The sequence below is a fragment of the Neolamprologus brichardi genome, chromosome 7, assembly GCF_056152115.1.
Source record: "Neolamprologus brichardi isolate AB-2024 chromosome 7, ASM5615211v1, whole genome shotgun sequence".
NCBI lineage: Eukaryota > Metazoa > Chordata > Actinopteri > Cichliformes > Cichlidae > Neolamprologus > Neolamprologus brichardi.
This window is the reverse complement of record NC_142110.1, coordinates 68,399,585-68,406,546: the sequence shown is the minus strand read 5'-3', so window position 1 is coordinate 68,406,546 and position 6,962 is coordinate 68,399,585. Positions and strand designations below refer to the sequence as shown.

Here is a 6,962-nt window from a genome sequence, read left to right as displayed (position 1 = left end):
AGGAGACTGAGGTCCTTCGGTGGAAGCATCTGCCCTTTTCTATGCAGTGGCCTGCTGGGGGAGTGGATGCACGGACAGGGACAGGAGCAGGATTGACAAACTGGTGCGGTGGTCTAGCTCCGTGCTGGGATGTCCCCTGGAGTCTGTGGAGGTGGTTGGTGAGGGGAGGATGTTAGTAAAGCTGACATCCATCATGAACAACCCACATCACCCACTGCATCTTATCTTATCTTATCTTATCTTATCTTATCTTATCTTATCTTATCTTACCTTATCTTATCTAAATGGCTCAGGACTAGGCATCATCCTGCCCGGGGCTTCTAGCCAGGCAGCGGGAGGGTTGGGTGGTGTAGCAGCGGCCTGGGGACTTGGAGACGGAGAGGGATTTACACTCTGAGATGGATTTACGCTCGGAGAGGGTGGGCTTACCAGGGGTGCATGCTGGGCGAGAGCCTGTGTGAGGGCGGAGAGCTCTTTATTTGTATGGTGGAGCATCTTCTTGTGCTGCTCCAGCAGGGCTTCCTGAGTGAGGAGAGCCCGTTGAACAGGGTCAGAGTCCGCTAAGTCCATAGTGGCTGGATCGTTCTGTCACAGACTATTAGGCAGAGGACTCACTCGCAGGACTCTGAAGTTTAGAGAGAAGGTGAGGGTTTATTTACAATGGGAGACACTTTTAGGGTTAACTCTGGTTTTTCTGTACTACAAAGGTGGATCGTTGCCTCTTTGTCAGCTGATTACCATCTGATAGTGACTGCTGATGTTATTAAAGGAATCCATGCAGTGGAGAAATAAGCTGAGTGTGTCACCCTTGACTCAGTTTTCTGTGGTTATTTAATTTAAGGGTATCTTTTCCTTCATGCTCTGGGTTAGTTGTGCTTCTTGTCATCACCGGTGTCTCATTCCCTTCCAGTTTGTCATTTCCTAATCAGCCCTGTGTGTATAAATAGTCCTTCCTTTCCTTCATTCAGCTACTTTATGAGTGGCAACAGAGGATCATCAGCCTCCATCTCCTCCTACCCCAGCATCCTCCTCTGCCACACCAGTCCTCTCCATGTCCTCCGTCACTACGTCCAGACTCCTGCGGTTCCCTTTCTCTCGCTGCCTCCTAACATGCCTTCCTCGTCTCCTCTCCTTGCGTCTTTGGCCAACACTAGAGGCGATTGTGTGGAAATCTAATTTTTTTGATCCAAATGTTTGAGTTGCCAAAGACTGACGCGCTTCCTGACGTAACCCTTCCCAGTTATGAGGGGTCGTGTATAAATAGTCCCGCTACTCTTTCTCTATACATCTGTTACTCTGAGTTTCCTCCCGTGAACTACATTTTTTCTTCTTCATCTATTGTTTTCATGGCTGTTTGACGCTTTGGACTTGTTGTTATGCTACTGCTGCTCAAATAAAAGGTTCATCTTAAGTCTGCCTGTAGTGCTCCACACTTGAGTCCTCTCCACATTCAGCCTTACAGCTCCAGGTTGGGTCAGTCAAAACGGACTTTTGAGAGGTTAATTTGGACCTGAGAGTCGAGAGAGTCCAGGAAACATGTTTAAAACTCCTCAGTTTAAAGTTAAGATTGGAACAGCTGCATCACAAACTGTTTTTTCTTTTAACAAAACTGCAAATATGTTTCAATATTTCACAGCTGTAGATCAACATGACCGATACAAACATACACAGACCAGAGAGTTGGATCCTCTTAAATCACTGAAGAAAGAAGTGGTTGAAAAGGAGGAAGAGTTTCTTTCATTTGCATATTCCAGCTGTGGCCACGCCTCTTTTATAAAAACCCTTGTTAAGGATAACACTTAAGCCTCCTCCCTGTGCTGAGATGTTAAATTCAGCTTCCTTTTGTTTGGCTGAGTGATTGTAATGAAGCTCCCACACATATTTTCCATTCCTCATGCAGAATGAGGATGTGAAAACATGTCTGTGCGCCGATTATAAGTAATATTACTGTATTACTGAAAATATATTCAGCCTTGAAGCTTCCTGTTCGACACATCTCCATCCTCCTTCCTCCCCTGCAGCCTCATCTCTCCCCTGATGTGTTTACAGAACGTAGCCGTCCTTCAGACTGGAGCGCTGAGCGTGATTTCATGATTTCGTGATTTCATCCATGCTTTGAACATGTGCAGAGGAGGGATATGGAATATCCTAGGCAAAGGGTGTTGTATATGGATCCTCTCGATCTTCCTCATTAAGACTGACTTGTAGAGTTTTATAAATCTAACAGCCTGAATTTGGAGACCTGACCAGAGTCGGTGCTCAGCTCTGCTGGGTTCATGGAGGCTTGGAGGGTCACTGTCAGATGGTCCACTGGTGATTCTGTTATTCCCACAATTCAAACTAAACCACAGCTGAGAGGAAAGAGTCTTGCACATGGTCACGTGGTTTGTGTCTGATGTAGAAATAAATTGATGCGCTCTGAGACTCGCTCCTGTTTTCTCCTCTGCAGCAACCTTAATGGGAGCCATAGCAGACATGCTGACACGTCTCAGAAGGAGGAGGGCACCAAATGCAGAGGTCAAAGGGGACCAATGTTCCCTCTTAGCTGCGCACGTGCGCACAGAAAATCTGCGTTGCGCACAGAAAAAATCTAACCTGAATTGAAATTAAAATTAAAACGTTAACAATTCTGTTTTGCTGTGTTAGTCAGTGACTGGCTGCTGCTGTATGGGATCAGAACGATGCCACTTTATACTGAAGTCCAGCCAATGATGCGATTCACATTTGTATATACGCAGCTAATCAACGCCGCTGACGGGCTTCCTGCTCATGTTCCTGTTTAGAGGCACAGTCGGCCTGTACAATGGAGAAAACTGAACACAGGAATATTTGGATTTCCTTCTTTTTCTCTGCTCATGTTCAACTTGTCTGATTCAAGCTGGGAATATTTATTAGAAATAAAGTGAATAATATTATTTTATTATCACGTTGATGCAGCACATGGTTCAGTTAGCTTTGTATAAACACATGTGTTAGAAATGTTCTTCAATCAGCTCTTTTTACTCTCATTTCACAGCCAGTACTTTTTTACTTTTTTACTTTTTTACTTTTACTTTTACTTGAGTAAAGAAGTTGAATTAGTACTAGTAAACAGTAGTACTTCTACTTCAGTACACACTGTGTGTACTTTTACCACCTGTGTCTGAGACCTCCTTCAGTGTCCACCTGAAGCTCTCAGTCTGCTGTGGAAAAAGGAAATCCAGGCGAGTTTCTCCTGATCACCTGAGGCCGTCATTACTGTGTGAACCCACACACCACTCCTCACTCCTCCACCCGCTGCACACAGTCACTGAGTACAGACCGGCTGATTCCTGTAAAGGGAGAGGCAGGAAGAGGCGGAGCAACAGCTGAAAAACAAGAAGCTCAACGTCATTTTGCAGAAGTGAAAGTGAGAGAGAGCAGCAGCAGAGCTGCAGTCGAGTCCTGTTTGCCTCTAAAAGAAGATTCACTGGAGTCCATCAGGTTTCTCTCAGCAACAGTGGTGAGTGCAGCTGATCACACTTCCTGTTTCTACACAAATCTTCACTCTGTTCACTTCATCAGGACTCATCACAGTCACACTGGATCCATAGAAATCTGCTCATGTAACCACAGATCCACTGTAGGAACATCGAGCTGCTGCTTCAGTCTCACACTTCCTGGTTATTCATCACTTCCTGTTCCTATTAGATTGATTCTGGATCTGATTGATCATAAGGATTACAGATGTGAAAACACCTATTTATTCTTTATTGATATAAAGCCTTTGATACTGTAAACCAGTAGATTTTGGTCAGTACTTCAAAAAGTCATTCACACATTTTACAAAGATTATCTGACTTAGTGTATCCTGTAAGAGTCACAGATGTTCCTAAATCATTCAGAAAACAGTCGATGCTGCACTTTATAACTTTGTGTGGAAACATAAATCTCATTATTTAAACAGATGTTTAATATACTGGATCAAACAGTTAATAACACATTTCTAAGGTTTATGATTCATCGTCCTCCTCACTGTCAGCTCTACTGGAACAGTCACTGTTTAATATTAATGGCTCGTTGATCTGGACTTACAATAAGAAGTATTTAGTCACCAACAAGGTCGAAGTTTACTTCACAGTAATTGATGGAATTTATCCAACAAACTGATTTATTCAAGTATACAAATGATCTGCATGAATCTTGGACCTTCTGTAAAACAGAGAAACAATTTCACATCTTTTTAACGACTGTATTTATCTTCATCCCCAAAAGTTGATCCTGTTTATCTGGACGCTGCACTGTACAGCAGACACTACGATGTTAGGTTTGTGTTTGGGATGAACCAGTTTGTGTCTGAGTGTGTTGCTGGGTCTCCACCAGTTACTCTGAGAACTGAAGAAGCTTCTCTGATGAAACGTCTTCAAGAAACTCAAAGAAGTCCAGACGCTTTTCTCTCCAAGCTCCTCAGACTACTGACGCTTGTTTCTCTCTTTTTAAAAATGAAATTTAAAGTGAATTTTGAATCAAATGTTTCTTTTCTTTCTCCCTCAGGGTGCAGACATGTCTGCTGCCAGCAATCTGCGATCTGAAGATCAGTTTCTGTGCTCCATCTGTCTGGATGTGTTCACTGATCCAGTCTTTACACCATGTGGACACAACTTCTGCAAAACCTGCATCAGTCAGCACTGGGACATGAATCAGAGCTGTCAGTGTCCCATGTGTAAAGAGACTTTCTACACTCGACCTCAGCTGAGGGTCAACACCTTCATCTCTGAGATGGTTGCTCAGTTCAGACGTGAAGCTGAGCAGAAAGCCAGCAGCAGCAGCTCAGAGCAACAAGCTGCCAAACCAGGAGAAGTTCCCTGTGATGTCTGCACTGGAACCAGACTGAAGGCCCTGAAGTCCTGCCTGGTGTGTCAGACCTCCTACTGTCACACTCACCTGGAGCCTCATCTGACAGTGAAAGGCCTGAAAAGACATCAGCTGATTGATGCTGTGGAGAACCTGGAAAGCAGGATGTGCAGGAAGCACGATAAACTCCTGGAGCTGTTCTGTAAGACCGACCAGACATGTGTCTGCATGCTCTGCTCTGTTTTAGACCACAAGTACCACGAGTTTGTTCCTCTGAGAGAAGAATATGAAGGAAAGAAGGCAGAGCTGGAGAAGACAGAGGCTGAGATTCAGCAGATGATCCAGAAGAGACGACTGAAGATTCAGGAGATCAAAGAGTCGGTGAAGATGAGTAAAGATGCTGCAGACAGACAGAAAGCAGAAGGTGTTCAGGTCCTCACGGCTCTGATGGAGTCTGTTGAGAGACGCCTGAAGGAGCTCATGAAGGAGATCGAAGACAAGCAGGAAGCTACAGAGAAACAGGCTGAAGGTCTCATCAAAGATCTGGAACAGGAAATCTCTGAGCTGATGGAGAGAAGCTCTGAGGTGGAGCAGCTCTCACGCTCTGAAGACCACCTCCACCTCCTCCAAAGCTTCTGCTCCCTGAAAGCTGCTCCACCCAGCAAGGACTGGACAGAGGTCAGAGTTCATCCACCATCATATGAGGGGACTGTGGGGAGAGCTGTGGCTCAGCTGGAGGAGACAGTCTGGAAACCCATGAAGAAGAAGCAGTTTGAGGCTGAGCTGCAGAGGGTCCAGCAGCATGAGGTGGACGTGACTCTGGATCCTGATACAACTCATCCCTGGCTCATCCTGTCTGATGATGGAAAACAAGTGTACTGTGGTGATGTGGGGAAGAATCTTCCAGACAACCCAGAGAGATTTTCTTACTGTGCTTGTGTTTTAGGAGAGCAGAGTTTCTCTTCAGGCAGATTTTACTTTGAGGTTCAGGTTAAAGGAAAGACTGCCTGGGATTTAGGAGTGGTCACAGAGTCGATCAACAGGAAGGGACAAATCACAGCGAGACCTCAGGATGGTTTCTGGACTGTAGGGCTGATAAATGGAAATGAGTACAAAGCTGGTGCTGACTCTCCAGTCCCCCTCTGTCTTCATCCTGGTCCTGAGAAGGTGGGGGTGTTTGTGGATTATGAGGAGGGTCTGGTCTCCTTTTATGATGTAGGTGCTGCAGCTCTGATCTACTCCTTTACTGGCTGCTCCTTCACTCACAAACTCCACCCATTCTTCAGTCCCTATCTGAATGATGGAGGTAAAAACTCTGCACCTCTGATCATCTGTCCTGTCAATCAAACTGATCAACGACTGATTTAATTTGATGAATGATTGATTTTTCTTGAAGGGAACAAATGAACATATTGAGTGTAAATCCTCTACAGTCTCCATGTTTCTATAGAATCTGATCATCAGGACTCTGATTCACACTTTGATTCTCATGGAGTTTGATTTGAACAGAAGAAAAGTTGAATCAGGAAATGTTCCCACTGATGGAGACTCGAGCTGAAGAGCAAATATCAGAGAATAAATGTCCAAAAGCTTCATTTACAATAAAGTTTGTTCAATGCTTTGAGTGAATCCAGACTCATGTGTGGCTGTTATACGGAGCATCAGAGTCCAGCTGAGTTATGTTGGATACAAACTGCTTATTTTGGCTCTGTGAGGAGTTTTGTTCACTGAAAACTGATGAGACGGATAATATTCAAAGAACTCTGTAGAGATTCATGCATCCATGTTCTCCACCTGCAGGTGGAGGAGAAAGGTGGAGCACAGACTGCTGCATCCTTCCAGTCACATCATTTTGATGATTATATTTGCATGTTGTGATGATTTGGGTTAAAGATCAACAGAGTTGAACGGCTGCAGTCACAGCATGAAGACGATGCTGAAGCTGAGCTGTCAGTGAACATGTTTCACTGACAGCTGCAGTCTCTGTTAGTCTGCATGTTCAACACACACACAACTTTCCCCCTGAGGCAACGATCCAGCAACAACACAAAGAACAGCTGCAGACACACACACACACGATTGTGCGCTCCCTTTCAGTCTGAACTCTCAAACACACAAACAAACAATGTCGTACTGTTACTTCTTCAGTA

The 6,962-nt window shown here is 44.7% G+C and overlaps 1 pseudogene across 1 annotated transcript; it reads left to right on the top strand.

Moving 5' to 3' along the window:
• Positions 1-3,394: 3,394 nt before the first annotated feature.
• LOC148102340 (E3 ubiquitin-protein ligase TRIM21-like) lies at positions 3,395-6,441 on the top strand (annotated as a pseudogene). Its single transcript, XR_015719324.1, has 2 exons — positions 3,395-3,481; positions 4,513-6,441. The product of XR_015719324.1 is annotated as an E3 ubiquitin-protein ligase TRIM21-like (transcript).
• Positions 6,442-6,962: the final 521 nt, after the last annotated feature.